The sequence below is a fragment of the Staurois parvus genome, unplaced genomic scaffold (genome assembly GCF_062004578.1).
Source record: "Staurois parvus isolate SC_StPar_1 unplaced genomic scaffold, SC_StPar_1.0 ptg000031l, whole genome shotgun sequence".
Taxonomy (NCBI): Eukaryota; Metazoa; Chordata; class Amphibia; order Anura; family Ranidae; genus Staurois; species Staurois parvus.
The window spans coordinates 15,263,425-15,284,980 of record NW_028317827.1 but is presented as its reverse complement, the minus strand read 5'-3'; the positions used below and the strand labels follow the sequence as shown (position 1 = coordinate 15,284,980).

Below are 21,556 nucleotides of genomic sequence, written 5' to 3'. Positions count from 1 at the left end.
GTTCTTATTGCTCCAGATTTCTCATTTCTTACACTTGAGGGACAAACCGATTCCGCTACAAATATCGCTCTATGAAAAGTGGTGCTCCCAGATCTCAGAACAGAGAGGGGAGATTTCTATCATTTATAAGTCACTTGCCGAGAACCCACACAAGCTTCCTTCAGAGGTATTCTAAATGTTTCTTTGATAGAAGCAAATTAGAAACCTATAACTAGATGGTATTTAGTTCCCATGCATCTCACCAAGGTTTTTCTTTCTACCTCCCCTCTTTGTTTTCAGGGATGTACGCTTCTGGGTTTTATGCTTCACACCTGGTGGTCCTGCCCCAGGATTAGAATTTTCTGCATTAAGGTTTTTTACCTGATCCACAAAGTTTCAGGCTGTGCTGCACCACAGAGCCCTCACTTCGCTCTACTCAACATTCCGGAGGTCCACATCCCCAAAAACAAACTGAGTATAATTTTCTTTATCTTCCTGGAAGTGAAACTTATTATTGCTCATGCGTGGAAACAACCTTTTGTCTCTCTCACAGCCGAAAAGTGGGAAATTATTTGCATTATGCTCCAGGAAAAGAGTGTTAGTGTTCTGGTTGATCAGGTTAAACTGTTTGAGAGCATTTGGGAGCCCTGGGCACAAGAAGTCGATATCTCCCTCATCACTTAAGCGTCCCTCTTAGCAAGGGTGATAGACAGTCTTTGAGGACACGCCTCCCTGCTGTCCTCCTTCCTTCTCCTTGTTCAACCTATACTTGTCCTTTCTTGGATTAGGTGGTCAGGTTGTTCAATCTGGTTACATATATACGATCATATCAGCAGGCTAGGGGGATATGTTAGGTACCCATATTTCTTTGGGCTGCTCCCCAACTTACTGGTTTTCACAGAAGCCATTTCTTAGGACCTACAGTAGGTTGTGTATATGTTTCATTATACCTATTCTCCTTATGCTTCGTTGAATACATACTTCATGGTTAGGTTCCTAAACGGTCCATCCTAACTGACTTCTTGATTGTTATCTCTATATATCGGGAAAACAATGCCTTTTTTACCTACCTTGTCTCTACGGGTTCTGTATCTATTGTATGTTAGAGACTTACATGTTTTTAGTTGTCACTTTTTGTGTTAAAAACTCAAAAAAATAAATTTGTGAAAGAAGATAATAAATAAATATATATATAAATATATATATATATATATATATATACACACACACACACACTGTAGATCTTTGCTGGCTAGACACCATAATTATATCATACTTGGAGTCAGAAGAGAAAATAATCCAATGGAATGATGACAGAAGACTCTGATCTGACATAGAGCTGAACTATCCACTTAGAAGCTGTCATTTGAGCACCTGTTGCATCTAAATGATTATAGTAGTGTGCAGTTCTGATGTCTGAAACATTTGCAGCAGACAAGATCTTTAAGCTCAAAATATGTTTTTCATTTCCACCGTTCTTTACATCTTATGTTAGTCAGAAGCTTTAATAAAAGAAACAGAACTATAAATAATGAAGAAAATGATGTTAGAGATCTCAGAGAGCTGGAATCATGTCACACCAATCTTTTAATCTAAATCACGAAGCAGACAGCTGTTCCTGTATATCTCAGTGTTCTGGTCCGAGGACGTGTCTCTAAAAACTTGAGTTCACCTAGGGATAATGTTCTATAGCTATAGGGCTTGATTTACTAAAGTGCAATGTGGGGTGAACTCAAGTTCACATCCAACATCCAGTCATGTATCAGGGATTAAAAAAAATAGCCTACTCCTTCACATGATCCTCTATTTGATGTGAACACAGTTTTAACTGCGTCTCTCTTTTTTTGGCTCTGGATAGACTTAGGAAGGGTTAGACCCTTGACAGATTTTTATTGCTATGTCCCCATTGGGGAGATTTTTACTGGTAACCATTATCAAAAGAAAGAAAGCGGAAATCCAAAATTGTTGAGTTGTCCTCAGAACATGAAGTAAAGGGAAAGCTTTCAATAGGGATATCTGTTCTTGGGACAACTGTCTCAAAGGGCAAATACTCTCACTTTGTAGAAATGTCTTCACTTTAAACCTTTTAAAACCTTTTGTCTACTCTGTCCAGTACAAAAAATATAACAATTGACTATAACATTTTTGAGAAGCTTCCTCTAAGTTCCTGTTGTGTTTCTAGGACAGGAAGTTAAGAGAATTTTCCCCAATGGTACACAGACAGCAAAAATAAACTGGAAGGTGTTTTAACCTTTCCCTACTCCTATCCAAGACTACAAAAATACTGTATTTGGGCAATACATACACTTTAATTGCACTTCTACTTTAGGAAAGAGACTGCTGGAGTGATTTGACCTCTGAAATGCATTCTGCTGATTCTGATGGTCACAGCACCAAGGGCATTTTACAGCTCCTTGGACAGCTCTTGAACAGATATGTTCTCCAGGGGGATCTCCCCGTCGGCTTGCTTGGATTACTGCTTTGGCTTCACAGCTCTCCTGATATTGGCACTGATGTGCACTGGACTCTGGACTGATGTCTCCATTTGGAGCTTTATTCAAAGCATATTACCAGCAATGTCTGTGAGTGCATAATTATTGCATTTTATACCCTTTTTCATTTAATAAAATGTGCCACCTTTTTGGCAGTTTGGCGCCTCTCTCCCCTTCCTTTTTCTCTATGGTTTGACTATAGGTGTTTATACACTGCATACAGGTATTGCTATCTAGGTTTGCAGCTTTATGTTGGCATTAAAACTGGACAAGGTGTTAAAGTTCTATTCTAAGTTGAAAAGTGTTCATGACTTATCTGTTCATGTTACCTTTGTTTGATTGATGCCCCTCTAATTATGTTAGAGAAGAATACCAGAGCCTACTTCTAGAGTTCCTTCTATTTCCTGCAAGAACAGACAAGATGTGCCCATCATTCTGTGATGCTGTTAAGAAGCCATCTTCAGAAGGTAAATACTCCTTATGGTAATCCTTTACATTGATTATCCTCTCTCTTCTCATAAAAGTGTCTGTGAACCATGTCTATCTTAAAATGTTTGAATTGCATAAAACAAAAGGCAAACCTTTTTAACACAAAACAAAAAATCCCAGGCTCTGAGGGTTGGGGAGGCAGAGACTCCTTGTGACATTTGTCAGTTTCTGCTATCACATATCCCAGCTGCTGTCACTTATCTGTGAGGGACTGGGCAGAAGAGAGAGTTTGCAGACGTTTGACCATGGGAGTACAGACACATCATGTGTAAGCACTGGGTCCTGTAGCTCCCAAGCAAAAGGCAGTAGTAAAGGCTAGGCAATTGGCAGGAGGGGGTGTGCCAGCAGTATTCTGACCATGGGAGTACAGAAACATCATGCATAAACATGGAGTCCTATAGTTCCCAAGTGAAAGGCAGTAGTAAAGGCTAGGCGATTGGCAGGAGGGGGTGTGTCAGCAGCAGCCTGACCATGGGAGTACGGGCATGTCAGGCTTAGGTATGGCATCCTGTAGCTTCCAATCAAGGCTTGAATTGGCTATGCTAGGATGGATCTGCTTCTGTACCTAGAAAAGCCAGAAGGAAACTGGATCAAGGGGACTGGCAGAATCACTAGGATTATCAATGTATTTTAATGTTTCCTTTAAAATAAAATATGCTCACTAAATGCAATGTTAGGGACAAAGACCACTAACCCCCAACGTAAATGGAGGTTCACATACACTCTGAGCAGTGGTGTAGCTTTTATTATTAGCAGGAGAGAACAGTGATTCTAATAGCACGCACCTGTATTTTGAGTAGAGAAGAAGAGGGTCAACTGCCAGTCAGTTTTAGCCTCAATGGCAAATTCAATCTGCGCCTTCCATTTTTTCACTGCCTTTTATTTATGTTGTTGTGCCACTTCCAATTGCAGGAAGGGTACTAATTTGTGTTGGTAAATAGACATGTGCAATTTTCATTTTGTTTTGTGTTCAATGCATTCATTGATTGAAGAAATTAATTTAATAATATTCGTTATGTTATATTGTAAGCTCGAAAGAGCAGGGCCCTTGAATCCCTTGTGTTTTGTTTTGTTACTGTATTGTCTCATGTACTGTTCCCCACCATAATGTACAGCGCTGAGCAAACCTTTTAGCGCTATATAAATACTGTATAATAATAATAATAATAATAATGTTGAACCGATTCACATTTGTTTCGTTTATTAATTGGTCTGGGTGGTTTAAAACATTTTTCAGTTTTTTGGGAAGATTGGTATATATTAGTTATCAGTTTTGATATTTTGGGTGGCTTCATTATTCATATATTGAAACTATTCGAAATTTTAGGACGCAGCGGAATAAATAATGCAATAATGCAGAATTGTTAAAACCTAAGAATTGCATTAGACTGTGGAAATGAACTTACTGACTCTGACATTTACCAATTCAATTTAGGTCACAAAGTTACTTGAATCCAAATTATTGTACAACTTTAAAAGTTGAATTAATTTTCCTATGGGTCTGAACTACTATCGCAACATGTGATGTCATCTAAATGAAACAAACGCATTTGTTATTAACTTAACTTTGTTAACATTTGTTACTACACCGTGTTCCAAATTATTATGCAAATGATATTTTTCTCATTTACCTAAATAATTGATGTAAATAACAGTCAGCATAATTCTCATGGTATCAACTATTAAGAGTACAATTCACATTTTATTGAACAAACCTCCTAATGATAACAGGATTTTTGTTAAACATAAAAACCTTACAATGCACTGTTCCAAATTATTATGCACAGTAAGTTTCAAAACACTTTATAGGTTGTAAAGAACTGAAAATTGTCATTTGTTGTGTTTGCAGCATATTTACTGAAATCAAAAGCTATTTCAATCAAACTTTTAACAACATTTTAACTTTTTAAACATTTTAACAGGTCACGTTACATTTTAACATATGACCCCTTATTTGATAGCAGCTTCACAAGTCTTGCATCCATTGAACTTGTGAGTTTTTGGACACTTTCTGCTTGAATTTGTTTGCAAGATGTCAGAATAGCCTCCCAGAGCTGCTGTTTGGATGTAAACTGCCTCTCACCCTCATAGATCTTTTGGTTGAGGATGCTCCAAAGGTTCTCAATAGGATTGAGGTCAGGTGAGGATGGAGTCCACACCATGACTTTCTCTCCTTTTATCCCCATAGCAGCCATTGATGCAGAGGTATTCTTTGCAGCATGAGATGGTGCATTGTCATGCATGAAGATGATTTTATTATGGAAAGCATAGTTCTTCCTTCTGTACCAGGGAAGAAAGTGGTCAGTCATAAACTCCACATACTTTGCAGAGGTCATCTTTACACCTTCGGGGCCCCTAAAGGGGCCGACCAGCTCTGTTCCCATGATTCCTGCCCAAAACATGACTCCACCACTGCCCTGCTGACGTCGCAGCCTTGTTGGAACAGGGTGGCCATCCACCAACCATCCACTACTCTATCCATCTGGACCATCCAGGGTTGCATGGCACTCATCAGTGAACAGGACTGTTTGAAAATTAGTCTTCATGTATTTTTCTGCCCAATGCAGCAATTTCTGCTTGTGAGCATTGGTTATTGGTGGCTGAATAGAAGGTTTATGCACAGTTGCAAGACTCTGAAAGACTCCACACCTTGATGTCTGTGGGACTCCAGAGGCACCAGCAGCTTCAAATATCTGTTTGCTGCTATGTAATGGTATTTTAGCAGCTGCTCTCTTGATCCGATGCATGGAAATCTTCCTCAATGTGCCTTTATCTGCACGAACCCGTCTGTGCTCTGAATCAGCCACAAATCTCTTAATAGTGCGATGATCATGCTTATGTTTTCGTGAAATATCTAATGTTTTCATACCTCGTCCAAGGCATTGAACTATTTCACTCTTTTTGGCAGCAGAGAGATCCTTTTTCTTCCCCATATTGCTTGAAAATGGTGCTCTGTTTAATAATGTGGAACACCGTCCTTTAGTAGTTTTTCCTTAAATTGGGCTCTCCGGCCAATCTAATTATCACAGGTGTCCGAGATTGTTTTCAGTGATCAAAAGAGCCCCGACACACAATGCCATCCATGAGTTAAACTGAAAAACAAAATATTTAATCTTTGTGACACTTAAATAGAATTTGCATAATAATTTGGAACACGGTGTATATCTATTCAGAGATTCCTATATAGCCACATCTTTGAAATAAAATGCACATGTCTATTGGTAAATTATTCTTGGTTTGGTAATCAGTTTCAGCTATGATGGCTAGGTTGAATGTTGTGTTGTGTTTTGGTGTTGATGGTTAAAACTGAGATGGTAGATTACATTCAGTATAATAAATGGTGGCAATTAAAATCCAATAAACAGTGTGTTTTTCTGGATTTTTCATTTAAAGGTTTAGGTATGGGTATAGCACCTCAATGCATTCCCACAGTATTTTGCAACTTTTAACCAACTTCTGTCATACTACTATAGTCATTTATATTCATTTTTTTTCATTCATTTGTGCTGAACAGAGTGGAAGCCAAATAAAACATCTGGCTTATTTTTAACACTGTCTGCATTTTTTTTTTTAGATTTCTCTTCACTTTCTGTCTAAGAGGGAAGGAGGGTAAGTCCTATCACTGACCAGAGGGACCAGAGGCTTTGGGGTAAGAGCCTTGTGGGGGCTTCAGTGGTTGTGGCCTATGTGGCCCTTTTCTTTTGAGGTGGGCATTGTGGTGCTATGTGTTATATGGTATTCTCATATGGCCGGAAGGCCTACATGTTTTTTTTTCCCACAGGTATGTACTTTTGAGGTTATAGACATTTTTATATTTATGTGGGACTTTGCAGTGACTTTTGGGTCATAGACCCTTATGGGTTGGGCTATGGGGTTTTTCCTTTTGAATATTAGAGTTTTTGTTATGCCAGAGTGTGGCTTTACCTGCTTATGTTTGTACTTTTATATTTAATGTTTTTTGGTTGCAAGAATTTTTTTGTATAAAAAAAATTTCCTATCACTGACCAGAGTTACCAGAGCAGAAAGTGATAGGACATTTCCCAATGTGAACAGCAGTCCAAATGATTAATGACAAAGATGAGACTTCCTTACATAGCGTAGATTTTATCTTATTTTTAGAATAAGGAGTGAGTGGAAAATCTCCCCATAAGGCACACAGCAATAAAAACCTGACCAGGGTTTTCATTCTTTTCTTCACCAAAAAAAAAAAATCTTGATGGAGTTTCATTTGAAAGTAATAATCCTACATAGATACAAGACCTTTATATTTATATTTAAATTGAATCCAAAGTCACAAAATGGCTGTCACGTGGATCTCATCTTGGCATTCATCTTGTGAAACTAGCTGCTGAACTCTCTAAATTTTAGTGGTTGCCATTTTTCTTGACCTGACCTGGAACAAGTATAGAGATGAATAGTTCTGATACTCTTCTGGCACTCATTTACAGTATGCTTGCTTCAGCAGCCCCATAATTCTCTCATATCAAAGTGACTTTAAGTTCATGTGTAACTTTACTTTTTTAATTCAACATTTGTTTAAAATTCTGAATCATTCTGCTACAAACGTTATCTGGTCATTTATGGCATGAAGGAATATGAAAGAGAACATTTTGAAGCAGCAAATGTATTTAAATCATGTTCTTTCTGTTTCTCTAAATATCTTTTTGGCTGATTTCTGTCTTTAAAAAACAATAATGGGGCTTGAAATTGGACTTTTTATTTCTGATTATTAAACATTGACAAATCCCATGTATGAAGAACTATCTGGCTGCACTCAAGAAATTGCAATGCAAACCTAAAATAAATTTACCTAATGGCGTGGCTCTCGCCTTTGTAATAATAGTATTCCAGCTCTTCTTAGCCCGGTGCGTTTCAGGCTAAACGCAGACAGGCAGAACATTTTTTATTATTAAACACAGAACATGTCATTGAATCTTTACTTTGGGTGATTTAAAAACTAAGTTTATCCTTCTTGGTTTCATTACTTGTTAAAGTACCCAAGCACGAGGAATAAATCATTTTAAGCTGCAATCCCTTCAAAACTGGTTCAGAATAGCTTGGGTTACAATGCAGGGGAATGCATATTTTTCCTTGGCTGGTGACAGTAATCTATGTACATTTGTTGTGCCAGCAGCATTAATTTTAACCTCACTGCAGTGTTATGACTGGCTTGTATTCTGTGCTCCTAAGATATGCTGAATCTCTGTTTGCTTTAGATGTTTTTGTAAGCATGCCACGGCCAAGGTAAGCCATGGGAGGCAAGTTTGGCTGATCACCAGAGAAACAAGAACCATCTTTAACAAGTTGCTTGGCCTACAGTTCATGTCATTTGCAGTACAGATTAAACATGCACCCTATGTCCTGGTATACAATAGCCATAACCACCATGGAGAAGTTACCATTGCAATCATACCATTACTAGGGATGCAGACACTTGGCAGAAATGAATGAGGTACAAACTGCCATTCCACATTGAACTCTGTTTTATTAATTAGAATGTAAAACATTTTGAGATATCTAATAGTGATTCTAAACAAGATACACATGACATAAGTAGAAAGATGAGTCTTTTGGCTGCATATTACATTACACCCTATGACTGCATTTATGCTATTATGGATAGGTACACACTGTGGTCTCAAGCTTCATGATACAGGAAGACAGTTCATAACCATAATAGCAGTGTACTCGTGAGCTTAGATTGGTGCTTATAAAAGTTTTGTAACTTCCACGCCACTTAAACCAGGGAATAGGTAAAGTGGGAGGCAGTCTGGCACACTTGCTCTCATCAAGTGAAAAATATGAGGCTCTCCATGTGTCTCTAACATGTGAATTGTCCCTAACACTAAAGCACATTCTAACACTAGCCTCTTCCTTATCTGAACCATAGACTTAATTCCAAAAATTAGTGCTTAAGTTTTAACTTGTCATCGAATACTCACCCCCTTACCCAACGCTGCTGAACCGGATGAGTTTCGATCCATGTATGGTTGGTTTAAAGCAAAATTGCAGATTTTCATCCTGTCAACTGACCCCCCCCAATTACATACATTTTTTTAGGCCTTTTGGACAGTCCAGTGACTATTCCAAGCTTCTTTGCCTTCTTTTACCTAGGGAGGGGAGGCAGCGGTGGTAATTCTTCAAGGATTTAGCAGTGGTCATGTGTGATAATGTGTGAGCACCGTGCCCAGTTCTGGAATACCGCGAGTCCAGCCTGTGTGATGGCGCACCCCCTATGAGGGCATGTAAATATTAGGCTGGGCTCACAAGAAATGGACATAATGGTAGTGTCATTCTGCTGTAATGGGGTCCTCTGGCACTCTTCAAAGAAGATATTGGGCACATGTTGGAGCATGGAGAGGGTAAGTGAAGAATGCAACTATTTTTTTTATACAGGGAGGGGTAGAACATAATATCAGTCATCATCATCCTCTTAGAGTTACACTTTAACACCTAACCTAATGCTTGATCCCCATCCTCCAAAATCTAACACCTAACCTAAACCCTAAAATGTGCTCTTACCCTCTTCACTAACACTTAGTCCTCACCTCAATATCTAACCAGAAACACTTGATTCAATCCCTAAAATGAATCCTTATCACTTAACCTCCCACACCTAACACTAAAACCCTTAATATCTAACCTTTAAATGTAAGTGTACTGGGCAGCACAGTGGCTAAATGGTTAGCACTTCCACCTGGCAGTACTAGGGTAGTTGGTTCAAATCCCAACCATGGCACCACCTGCCTGGAGTTTGCATGTTTACTCTGTGCCTGCATGGGTTTCTCCTGCTCTGGGTACTCCGGTTCCCTCCCACACTCCAAACACATGCTGGTAGGTTAATGGGATCCTGTCTAAATTGACCCTAGTATGTGTATTTATGAATGTGTGTTAGGGACCTTAGATTGTACGCCACTTGAGGGTTAAGGACTGATATGAATGCACTATATATATATATATATATATATATGTGTGTGTAAAGCGCTGTGCAAATTGACAGCGCTATATACAGTGGGGATCGAAAGTTTGGGCACCCCAGCTAAAAATTTGTATTAATGTGCATAAAGAAGCCAAGGAAAGATGGAAAAATCTCCAAAAGGCATCAAATTACAGATTAGACATTCTTATAATATCTCAACAAAAGTTAGATTTTATTTCCATCATTTACACTTTCAAAATAACAGAAAACAACAAAATGGCGTCTGCAAAACTTTGGGCACCCTGCAGAGTTAATATCTTGTACTGCCCCCTTTGGCAAGTATCACAGCTTGTAAACGCTTTTTGTAGCCGGCCAAGAGTCTTGTTTGAGGTATCTTTGCCCATTCTTCCTTACAAAAGTCTTCCAGTTCTTTGAGATTTCTGGGCTGTCTGTCACGCACTGCTCTTTTAAGGTCTATCCATAGATTTTCAATTATGTTGAGGTCAGGAGACTGTGAAGGCCATGGCAAAACCTTCAGTTTACGCCTCTTGACGTAATCCCCTGTGGATTTCGAGGTGTGTTTAGGATCATTATCCATTTGTAGAAGCCACCCTCTCTTTAACTTCAGCTTTTTCACAGATGGCATCAAGTTACCATCCAAAATTTGCTGCAATTTTATTGAATCCATTTATCCTTCTACTCGTGAGATGTTCCCTGTGCCACTGGCTGCAACACAACCCCAAAGCATGATTGATCCAACCCCATGCTTAACAGTTGGACAGAGGTTCTTTTCATTAAATTCTGTGCCCCTTCTTCTCCAAACGTACCTTTGCTCATTCCGGCCAAAAGTTCAATTTTAACCTCATCGGTCCACAGAACTTGTTTCCAAAATGCATCAGGCTTGTCTATATGTTCATTTGCAAAGTTCAAACGATGATTTTTGTGGTGAGGACGTAGAAGAGGTTTTCTTCTGATGACTCTTCCATGAAGACCATATTTGTACAAGCATCTCTTTATAGTGGAATAGTGTACCACAACTCCAGCGTCTGCCAGATCTTTCTGGAGGGATCGTGCAGTCAAACATGGGTTTTGAATTGTTTTTCTCACAATCCTGCGAGTTGTTCTGTCTGATATTTTTCTTGGTCTTCCAGATGTTGCTTTAACTTCCACTGTTCCTGATGACTGCCATTTCTTAATTACATTCCGAACAGAGGATATTGACATCTGAAAACGCTTTGCTATCTTCCTATAGCCTTCTCCAGCTTTGTGAGCGTCAACTATTTTCAGTTTCAGTTTTCTAGACAACTGCTTAGAAGAACCCATGGTGCTGATTGTTGGGGCAAGGTCAGATGAGTCTGGGCATTTAAAACCTTTGAGATTGACATCACCTGGTCTTCCCAGACAATGATTGAGAACAATCCATGACACTGGCAGGTCTCAGCTTGGCAAAGGGGGCAGTGCATGCTATAAATTCTGCAGGGTGCCCAAACTTTTGCAGACACCATTTTTTTGTTTTCTGTTATTTTGAAAGTGTAAATGATGGAAATATGGAAAAAAAAATCTAACTATGTTGAGATATTATAAGAATGTCTAATCTGTAATTTGAAGCCTTTTGGAGATTTTTCCATCTTTCCTTGGCTTCTTTATGCACATTAATACAAATTTTTAGCTGGGGTGCCCAAACTTTCGATCCCCACTGTAAGTACCTGAACTAAATAAATACTCTTAGTAAAAGGGTACTCACCCTCTCTAGCCCTACTGAACTTAGCTATACTAGAAACATCCGCTTATTTATCTCAGTAGGACAAATTTGGTTTGCTGAAAACGACAGGTTCATCCTCCTGATCTCTCCTTTCATACTGGCCTTAAATGTAAATGATAGTAGAACCATCTTCCAAATGTCTCCATTCTCTACTGTAAATGATGGACTTATTGTGCAGACACAGTCAGTACTATGGAGGATCTTTGGTTTGAGCAGGCCTCAACAGTTTTCCTAAGGTAAGCAGCTGAGCTGGAGGATTTCTAGTATAGTTCAGCTCAGGATTAGGGAAGGCAAGTCACATTTACAGAAAGTACACTTACATTGAAACCTATCAGCTAAAATACCCAACCACTGACCTTAACAGTAACATAAGTCCAAATTAATCCCTAACAGTAAAGAAGCAAAATGCTTACCTTTACCTGTGCTAGAAGCAGCTGAACTGAAGGTGAACAGAGTCACCCACAAAACTAACAATCTCCCATCAAAGATACAAGAGTCTACCATGTCTACGTCAACTTATTACCCTATAAAAATTGATACCTGTTAATGTGCTACTAAACTAATTACTAATGTTAAATTACATTTTGTGAAAAGTAGCAGCAATCATACACATGAAATAGAAAATCTTGCAAATGTTTTTGTAACTCAAAAGTTTATGTGAAGAATAAAGTTGCCTTTTTGGAGCCATCAGAGAAGTGATATAGAGATTCAAGCATAGTCTTAAGCTTATCTATTTTTTTTATTTGTAACTGCTGCTGTATTTATTCCTGTCCCTTGATGCTGTTTTCCTCCTCTGCCACCTATTTGTTTTCTGTTACCATCTTGGCCTTACCTATTCTGTACTTATAATGCCTACATGCCCCTTTATTCTTGTGGAGCTTTCATCCAATTTAGAAAAAGGCTCCAGGACAAAGGAAAGAGACCAGGTTTGTGCAATGGGAAAGTTTGGTCTAAGTTAGCGCTCTGTAGGCCCCACTCTGGCACCACAGCTCTAGGTGAATGCAGTGCAGTATATAACTATAGCAGAAATAATCATCTGTTTATGGAGTGTCTCTAGCTATAGCACTGCACACAATGATACAGAATGGTCTGCCTTTTTCTGGTCTGGGCAAAAATTAGCATTTTAAAAGAACATCACCTTGGTGGACTGCATCTTTCATAATGGTTATCATATGAACTGCATAAATAAAGCCGATGCATACAGTTTTAATCACCAAGATGGTGCAAACTGCAATAATTATATAAAAATGCTGTGACCCATCAAAACTATATTATGTATTTTTTTCTTTAATTTCTATAATTAGCTAATGTCTGAATGGTACAGTCAGGTCCATAAATATTGGGACATGGACACAATTCTAACATTTTTGGCTCTATACACCACCACAATGGATTTGAAGTGAAATGAACAAGATGTAATTTAACTGCAGACTGTCAGCTTTAATTTGAGGGTATTTACATCCAAATCAGGTGAACGGTGTAGGAATTACAACAGTTTGCATATGTGCCTCCCACTTGTTAAGGGACCAAAAGTAAAGGGACAATTGGCTTCTCAGCTGTTCCATGGCCAGGTGTGTGTTATTCCCTCATTATCCCGATTACAATGAGCAGATAAAAGGTCCAGAGTTCATTTCAAGTGTACTATTTGCATTTGGAATCTGTTGCTGTCAACTCTCAAGATGAGATCCAAAGAGCTGTCACTATCAGTGAAGCAAGCCATCATTAGGCTGAAAAAAAAAAAAAACATCAGAGAGATAGCAAAAACATTAGGCGTGGCCAAAACAATTGTTTGGAACATTCTTAAAAAGAAGGAACGCACCGGTGAGCTCAGCAACACCAAAAGACCCGGAAGACCACGGAAAACAACTGTGGTGGATGACCGAATAATTCTTTCCCTGGTGAAGAATACACCCTTCACAACAGTTGGCCAGATCAAGAACACTCTCCAGGAGGTAGGTGTATGTGTGTCAAAGTCAACAATCAAGAGAAGACTTCACCAGAGTGAATACAGAGGGTTCACCACAAGATGTAAACCATTGGGGAGCCTCAAAAACAGGAAGGCCAGATTAGAGTTTGCCAAACGACATCTAAAAAAGCCTTCACAGTTCTGGAACAACATCCTATGGACAGATGAGACCAATATCAACTTGTATCAGAGTGATGGGAAGAGAAGAGTATGGAGAAGGAAAGGAACTGCTCATGATCCTAAGCATACCACCTCATCAGTGAAGCATGGTGGTGGTAGTGTCATGGCGTGGGCATGTATGGCTACCAATGGAACTGGTTCTTTTGTATTTATTGATGATGTGACTGCTGACAAAAGCAGCAGGATGAATTCTGAAGTGTTTCAGGCAATATTATCTGCTCATATTCAGCCAAATGCTTCAGAACTCATTGGATGCCACTTCACAGTGCAGATGGACAATGACCCAAAGCATACTGCAAAAGCAACCAAAGAGTTTTTTAAGGGAAAGAAGTGGAATGTTATGCAATGGCCAAGTCAATCACCTGACCGGAATCCGATTGAGCATGCATTTCACTTGCTGAAGACAAAACTGAAGGGAAAATGCCCCAAGAACAAGCAGGAACTGAAGACAGTTGCAGTAGAGGCCTGGCAGAGCATCACCAGGGATGAAACCCAGCATCTGGTGATGTCTATGCGTTCCAGACTTCAGGCTGTAATTGACTGCAAAGGATTTGCAACCAAGTATTAAAAAGTGAAAGTTTGATTTATGATTATTATTCTGTCCCATTACTTTTTGTCCCTTAACAAGTGGGAGGCACACATGCAAACTGTTGTAATTCCTACACCGTTCACCTGATTTGGATGTAAATACCCTCAAATTAAAGCTGACAGTCTGCAGTTAAAGCACATCTTGTTTGTTTCATTTCAAATCCATTGTGGTGGTGTATAGAGCCAAAAATGTTAGAATTGTGTCGATGTCCCAATATTTATGGACCTGACTGTATGTATAGGTTAGGGCACTGGGCACATAGTCAATTAACTTTGCAATCCATTATTCAGTGAGGCTTTTAACTATCATCAACAAGGAGGAAAGTCATGTATACAACACAGAGACTATTACAAAAAAACAAGAAATATGCCAACATCATACTGTATGGCTTTCTTATAGCAGAAAAACAAAAGCTCTTTGAAAAAAAATGTAAAAAAATATACAGAAAATGAATGCACAGAAAATATTTTCTTTTAATTTAGTTGTACTATACAGGTTATCACTAAGCAACCCCACGTAGCAATCACATAATTATATTCTACATGTTACAGCCTTTATTATAACAGTTTTTGCTTTCTAAGTAAACTAGTGTTTTCTTTATCACGGAAAAGTTATATTATAATCACTTGAATAATAGTCTATTGTAAAATGACAATCACCGACCACTTTATTACATATACCTTGCTAGTGCTAAGAAAATATCCCCCACACCATTACATCACCACCAACAACCTGAACCTTTGATATAAGGCATGATAGATAGATTTGGTTATGCCAAATTCTGACCCTACCATCTGAACACTGCAGCAACCAGTCTGCTCATTCTCCTCTGACCTCTGACATCAAGGCATTTTTGTCCACACAACTGCCGCTCACTGGATATTTTATTTTTTTCAGACCATTCTCTGTAAACCCTAGAGATGGTTGTGCGTGAAAATTCCAGTAGATCAGCAGTTTTTGTAAATACTCAGACCAACCTACTTGGCACCAACAACCATGTCATGTTCAAAGTCACTTAAATCCCCTTTTTTCCCTCATACTCATGCTCGGTTTGAACTTAAGCAAGTCGTATTCACCACATCTACATGCCTAAATGAATTGAGTTGCTGCCATGTGATTGGCCGATTATCAATTTGTGTTACCAAGCAATGAATAGGTGTACCTAAGAAAGTGGCCGGTGAGTGTATATGCTGCAGTCTGTCGCAAGCATTAACACTGCAGTTTTGGTGTTTCTGAGTTCCTATTAAAATATAATTTTTTACCTGGTTATCCCACCAGTAGTTCTACTTCCTTTAACAAGGTCACAACACTGTTTATTCTGCAATGAAATCACTACAGCATTGTCACTGTTTTAGATGGAAGTAAAATAAATGACAAATTAAAGCCTAACCCCAGCTAACACTTTTAAAGCCATTTTTTTTGGAGAAAGGGTTTAAACCATATGTATAAAAAAAGGTGATGATTGTAAGCACCCTGGAGGGGTAACAGCGATGTTTGCTGGACAGCTTGGTCTACATGTAAATGTGGAGAAAAACAGGTATATAAATAAAAAAAGAAAATTCAAACAGAAAACTCTAATTACAGGTATTAACCCCATACAGTTACCATCATACAATGATTTTTACTATAGGAGCCTAACATTTTGTTAGCAGTTTGCGTACAAACAGTTTAACACATTTCACTTCTTAAGTCTGAAAACTGTGACCTGAATCTGGGTTAAAAACTTGATACAGTTGTAAAAAGACACATATTTTTAGGATCCCAGAGCAGTGTCACATTTAAAGTTGACATCCCAGGAAATCGTATATTCACACTTAGGGATCACTGCATAAAAAATAACTCAGCTCTCCAGGTATAGCATGAGGCTATGTTCACGTATGAGCGGTTCACAGCACAATAACGCAGTCATCTATTGTAGAGAAACCGCAGCACACGTGGGATTGTCATACGCATCACTCAGGTCTGTCCTTACCTCAATGCAGCATTGCAGAAATTATAGTCCAGATTTTAGTGCATTATTAGGTTTTGTGGAGGCCATAAAAATGTATAGTAATGCAGTAAAATACACATGTAATGTATATAACACAATAAATCATATGACTAGCAGACCAACATTTTTTACCGACAAAAAAAAAACATTTTTTTAGGCAAGGACACATGCACATGCGATGGAAAGCACAAAAAAGATCAATTGGCAATTTGTGATTCCAGCCTACATGGCCAGTGCAACTAAGGGCTTACCTTTTATATCACGTTTAGTAACACTTGACGTACCAACACCGCATATACAGTGAAATTCGGCTCCCCCTCAAGCGCTCAACATTTTTTTTTTATTTTGAAGATTTTTGGGCAATTCTCTGGTGATCCTGCTGTGAATAGTTCCCAGTCCCCGATAAGTTACAGTCAGCTTGTGGAGACCAGCTCCACACTCAGTACTTCTTCCTTCTCAGAAATGTATTAATGGTGACAGCTGATTTTATTTTTGCTTGCCTGTAAAAAGGTGGACCCCTCCGCTCTATTTATAGGGCCTGAGTTCTGTCTGCCCAGTGCCAGACTTAATTCCTGTCTCTTAAAACCTGTTACTAAAGACACTATTAACTTCTCCAAGTGTGAAAGACAGAAATATTCAGTTCTTGTATTTTGCTAATTTATTCTGATTATAACCTTCACAATTAAACGAATCAAGAATCATATTCGTCTGGCTTATGTAGTAAGAGTGAGGACACTGTAGTACTGAGCTACACATGTATTTGTGGCTGTTAGACTGAGGATTGGAGGATAAATTAATCCCGCAAGCTCAGGTATCAGAACTTGTATTTTATATAGCAGAAAGACCAGCTAGTGCAAGGAGCTGATAAATGAAATGGGATTTCTTGGGAAGCAGAACTGTCAGTCAGCACTGTACTCCTGAGGATGTGTCCAGCAAGGATGGTGGATTAGTTAAAGGGTATTCCTGATATGTACAAAAAGAAGTCAAATTATAGTGATTATTTTACATACCATTCAATGGCATAAAATGGCAGACCATTTGAATCACTTTGGGACATGGATAAGGGGGTACCGCCAGTCCTCTTGTACAGTGCCCAGGCAGCTGTGTGAACCAGATGTGGGCAGGTAGGGTGATCAACACTGGGGAAGGGGGGGGCATTACTGGAACCGATCTCCTGTGTGGCTCTCTCTGCAGCAGCAGAAAGCTGCCTTTTTCTTCTCTCTCTCCCACTGGCTTTCAGCTGCTGCAGAGAGAGCCATATAGGGGATCGGTTCCAGTACTTGCCCCCATGCTGCACCCATCACCTTCCCTGTGCACCATACATTTCCGCTTGTTGCCCAGGTCGCCCTTTGCGCCCACACCCCCACAGTGCTGCTGGCTTCACTCCTCTCCTTCCCATCGGCAGCTGCAAGCACACAATAGGATCCTACAGGATGGAGAGTGGGGGAAGGTCACATTTACCAGCCCATATCTTTCCTGAATGACCACAATGAGCAATTGGTACTGATCACTCACTGTGTTTATTCATAACTGAAGCATAGAAAACTGTTTTTTTTTTCGGTGGGACTGGTCAGGTTCGCTGTATGGGGCCCCGTGGTTTCTAACAGCAGCCTTGGACCCAGCAATACCATTAGCCCTGCTCTGCCTGGGTGTATTATGGCATATTTTTAGAATGAAGGTTTACAGTTTAGGTTCTGATATCCAAGGATAGGAATATAACAACTTTGTATGTTTTTTACATTCTCTCTGTCTTTGCATGTAATTTCAATATGTACTCCAGTTTCCTCCTACAACCCAAAAACATCTAAGTAGGTAAATTAGATTCCTACCAAATTTGTTGGAGTGTGATTGAGGTAATTGTGATCTTCGCTGGGGCATAGGAATTGGTGAGAAAAGTTTTACTATGTACCCTGTAAATGATGCATACTATATCAATATTATATACAGTAGGTAGAACAAATATTATCATTATTATTAAACAGGATTTATACAGCACCAACAGGAGACAATTCAGCAACAATAGAATTCAATACAAGAGAGTTAGGAGGGCCCTGCTCCTGGGATCTTACAATCTAATAGAGAGGGGCTGATGGAGCAAACGAGAAAAAACTGTGGAAGATGAACTGATGGGAGAAATAGAAGATTTGTATTTATTACCTGAAGGCAGGTTTGGCTTCCCGAAGAGATAGGTTTTCAGGGATCGCCTAAAAGTGGACAGAGTGGGAAATAGTCGGACAGATTGTGGTAAAGAGTTCCAGAGATGGGAGAGGCTCTGGAGAAGTCCTGGAGGCAATAAATAATATTATATACTGTGAAAATATTGTGTTTTTTTTATTTTTCAGGATAGTGCATAGTAAAAAACATTCCCATCTGAGTGATCAATGTAACAAACTTTGTTGCAGAATCCTATGTTTTGTTAAGAAACAGTTGTTTGTCTGTGTCCATGACTGTGAATGGGAGCGATTTTATAATTACCAATCAGCTGTGGCACTCACAGGGCTATAATGAGGAAAGTGGAAGGATACGAATCCCTTTAGACATGATTTCCCTTTGGGATTATTTTACCAAAAATTACATTTGTGTTGCAGGGGATACCCAAAATTAAACTTGTATCTTAGTGCAGGCTTCTGGAACAATCAGTAAGCCAATCACACAAGCAGGAAATAACATTTCTGGGGGGGGGGGGGGTCCTGTACACCATCTGTGTACAGAATACCTCTAGGTTGCTATTTTGCAGAAAATTAGAGCACTGCAGATTGAAAAAAAGAGGTAATTTTTAATAACATTTAAATACAATACAACTTGTGTGGCAATTCTATATGCTCTATTTTTTTTTTTATTTGCTACTATTTCCCATGAAAGTGGAATTACCGTTTAACTGAACAAGCTAAAGATAGAAGCTGATCGGTTGCCATGCACATTTATCTACTCCAGTTTTGATAAATTATCCCCAGTTTTTCATGGCTAGAAGCACCAGTTAAGAACAACTATTGGGTAATACGGCAAAGTTGGAAGCAGTGTCTGTATATCTAATTATAGGTGAACCACTTTAGTTCCTGGCTCTTTTTCTCCTATGAGGAATTAGCTCAGTAGCTCAGTAGCGGGTTGTGCGTGACTCCCTGGATGAGTTGCAGCATGATAAAAAAAGGCACAGCAAGACAGCAGGATCTTGGGGAAACAAAATTGTAATTTATTTACAATGGTTGTGTTTACAAAGTGCAGACATCAAAACTGCAAAAATAAAAACAAAATAAGTCCTTGCCACCTTGGGCTTCTAACTACAAACACAAGAACCTAACTACTTGTCCTGGAACAGCCTAATGCTGCCCAGGTACCTGACTGTCACACAGACTTAGTCTCACCACACACGGACATTGCTGCTCCCCAATCTGTCCTACACAGAGATCTAGTTACAGGATGCACATCCTCCCTTAGCAGCCTGGGAGTTTTAGCCCCAGTGCGGGCCACGTTTTGAGTGGACACGAGAGCCCATTCATTTGAATGGACTCCCGTGCCCCGTAACACACAGACTTAGTCTCACCACACATGGACATTGCTGCTCCCCAATCTGTCCTACACAGAGATCTAGTTCCAGGATGCACATCCTCCCTTAGCAGCCTGGAAGTTTTAGCCCCAGTGCGGGCTGCGTTTTGAGCGAACACGAGAGCCCATTCATTTGAATGGACTCCTGTGCCCCGTAACACGCAGGGAAGAAGTCCCTACACTTCTTCTGAAAATGCAGCCCGCACAGGAACCTCGGCTCCCAGTACGGTTGCGTTTTCCAGTGCGGGCAGCGTGCCATTAGAAGTAATGGCACCTGCCCGCGGGTCCGCATTTCTTTGTGCTGGTGGTGTGGCTGCACGCATTTTCGTGCGGATTCGCAGTGGCACAGATGTGAACCTAGCCTTACGGTTTTATAGAGCCCAAAGTACTTAACCTGCTTCAGCTGAGCTCGTTAACCCCTTAGTGAGCCAAGCAAGCTCACTATCCAGCACAAAAAGGGAAATAGTTTTGCTTGGCTTTCTGTCACACTCCCCAATTCCTCTTCAGTCCCAAAGTGTTTTTATTTACTCATTTGTTTTTGTTCGTATTTTATCTTTTAGCATGTATAGTCTACCCTAACGTATTATACAGGGTAGGTATACATTCCTGATCAGGATGATGGCGTTTAATTGTAATATTATACATTTACTTATTAGTTCCATTTTTTTTATTCCTTTACAGGTATTGATAATGATATGGCCAAAAGTTAGTATAGCGTACTGATCTTTATTTTTTAGTCTCCTAGGTGCAACTTCTCTAGAACCTGTCCTAGATGCTGTGACACTTTTTAGTCTCTAAAATGCTCGAAATGTCCTCCATCAATGCTACAACGTTCCCCAATCCTGTCCCTGACAACGTGACTGACAAACAGTACCACTCAAATTCTAGTTAGCATCAATGTCCATAAATCCTTGCAAGATAAATTCCTTTAATTTGTCCTCTGTGCAGAGTTTCAGCTCAAAAAGCTTATATTTTATTACATCCCCAAAAAAGAAGTCCATAGATGTCAGGTCGTATAAAAGCAGTGTTTCCGCATCACCTGATTGAATGCAAGGATTGAAACTTTATACGAACAAAGCAAAATGAAGAGGGACCCCATTATAATGTACAATAATGTAGGAATAATGTATACCTAATTTTGGCCCACCCTGTACATCGTTGTTTTTGGCACAAATAGGGCTTAATTTGGTAGCAAATTTGAATACATATATTTTTGTTTCCTTGGTTTTTATTGGAAATAAATAGTAAGACATCAGAAATAAGTAGCTTTTTTTCCCATGTGAGAATTTGATGATGTGAGGATAAATGCAAATGTAATCCAGACATGTTTGTTTTTGGAGGGAATATTTTATGCAGTATGATGTCAATGAGTTGTGCCAGTCTGAACTGTATTTTAGGGCATGGCAGTTCACTTTTATTTAAAAGGAAAAGCAAAGTCCAACACAAATTGTCCCACGCAGGGGTCTCAGCTTCACAAAGCAAAACAGGAACTAAAAATGCCAAGCCACCTGCTAAGCATCAGCAGCACCGTTGTTCTTGGCAGCTTATGTCAGACCCAGCTTCCTGGCTCTCTTGGCTCACTCAGCCTTTTGGTACAGCACCTCACTGCATGGGCCCACTCATGGCTTCTAGAACGGGTTCCTCTAT

General features: G+C 39.4%; 1 protein-coding gene and 1 pseudogene across 1 annotated transcript in view; both read right to left on the bottom strand.

Annotated features, from left to right (window-relative positions):
• The window catches only part of XIRP2 (xin actin binding repeat containing 2), a 181,161-nt gene extending 164,337 nt beyond the window's left edge, over positions 1 to 16,824 (bottom strand). Inside the window, exon 1 of the mRNA XM_089660274.1 lies at positions 16,618 to 16,824. The gene's annotated coding sequence lies outside the window, so the exon portion shown is untranslated. The remainder of the gene's footprint in view (positions 1 to 16,617) is intronic.
• The window catches only part of LOC149470822 (uncharacterized), a 139,902-nt pseudogene that overhangs the window by 66,049 nt on the left and 52,297 nt on the right, over positions 1 to 21,556 (bottom strand).